The 1735-nt window shown below is 38.0% G+C and overlaps 1 protein-coding gene across 6 annotated transcripts in view; it reads right to left on the bottom strand.

Moving 5' to 3' along the window:
• The window catches only part of PTBP2 (polypyrimidine tract binding protein 2), a 78576-nt gene that overhangs the window by 36105 nt on the left and 40736 nt on the right, over positions 1 to 1735 (bottom strand). The window lies entirely within an intron of this gene.

Genomic DNA, 1735 nt, shown 5'->3' on the forward strand with positions numbered 1-1735 from the left:
CCAGCTTAGGATCCAACTCATTACTTTACCTGAGAGAAAAGCACGCAAGTCCAGTAAACCCTAATTGTCCATTATAAAATATGAACAGATAAAAAAGGGGGAAAGGAGACTGAGAACAAGATAAACATAAAACCTAATGCTGAAGAAAAGATAATTCATCGTGAAGTATTTTTAAAATACTATAATTAGTATCCTCAAAGAACTGTAAAGTCCCTAAGATACGAACAAATACAATGCAAAAAGGATAATCAAAGAAGACTGAAGGGCTTTTGAAAATAAAAAATATGATTACAAAAACTTTTTCTTCAACAGAAGGAACTTTACATTGATTATTCCTTCTGTCTGGAATAAGTGGCTTATTCCTTCATCACTTTGAAGGTCATTATTCAAATATCCCTTCTCAATGGGACTTGCACTGGTCATCCTATTTAAAATTACAAGTCCTCCTCTCACACAGACATCTATCTGTAGACGCACTATCTTTATTCTTTACATGTTCCTTTCACTTAAACCTTTTAAAATGAAAATGTGTTCATAAATTACATTAATAAAAAAAAACTGGGATATCAAACGCCATTTTTAAAGGACATTGTGCTAAGTGAAATAAGCCAGGCAGAGCGAGACAAATACTACATGATCTCACTTATATGTGGAACCTAAAAAAAGTTGAATTCATATAAATTAATTTGTTCTGGTTACTAGAGGCTGGGAACAGGGAGGGAGAAGTAGACAGGGAAAAGGGAGATGTTGGTCAAAAGGTACAGTTTCAGTTAGGAAGAATAGGTTCTGGTGCTCTGCTAAATAGCATGGCAACTACAGTTAATAATAATGTATTGTTGTGATACTGTAAAATATATATTTGGTCTTCAACCTATTTCCTGGTACACAACTCCTAAAATCCTTGGAATTGCCAAAGTAATGTCTTTTTGTATGCTAATGAGTTAATTGATGGCTGGCAGCCCCGGTTTAGGATAGGGGCTGGTGGCCTGAAAGACTAAGACATGATTAAAAGGTAGGGACTTTCAGTCCCACCCCCACAACCTCCAGGGAGGAAAAAAGAGCTGAATGTTAAGTTGATCACCAATGGCCAATGGTTTAATCAATCATGTCTATGTAATGAAGCCTCCATAAAACCCCAAAAAGACAGGGTTAGGAGAGCTTCTAGGATAGCTAAACATGTGGAGGTTCCTGGAGGGGTAGCGTACCCAAAGAGGGCATGGAAGCTCCCTGCCCTTTCCCATATCTTGCCCTATGCATTTTTTCATCTACATCTTTGTAATATTGTTTATAATAAACTGGTAAACATCTGTAAAACAAAGAGGGGATCACGGGAACCACCAATTGAAGTCGGTTGGTTCCAGAGGCCTGACCTGCAACGGGTCAGAAGGGGAGGGGTCTGTTTTGTGGGATTAAGCCCTCAACCTGTGGGATCTGATGTTATATCCAAGTAGGTGGTGTTGGAAATGAACTGGGTTGGAGGTTTTGCTTGCTTGGTATGTCGGGAAAAATTCCTCCATATTTGGTCACGAAGTTTTCCATGTTAATTGTCGTGGTGTGAGAGCAGAAGAGAAATAGCTTGGGTCTTTCCACATTCAACTGCGTATTTCAAAATAGCTAAAAGAAGGATTTTACATGTCTTTACCACATAGAAATAACTATTTAGGTGATGGATATGTTGGCCTAATTTGATCATTCCACAAGGTATATATGTATCAAGACATCACACTGTACCCCA

Source organism: Propithecus coquereli, unplaced genomic scaffold (assembly GCF_000956105.1).
Source record: "Propithecus coquereli isolate 6110/MARCELLA unplaced genomic scaffold, Pcoq_1.0 Scaffold7, whole genome shotgun sequence".
Lineage (NCBI taxonomy): Eukaryota > Metazoa > Chordata > Mammalia > Primates > Indriidae > Propithecus > Propithecus coquereli.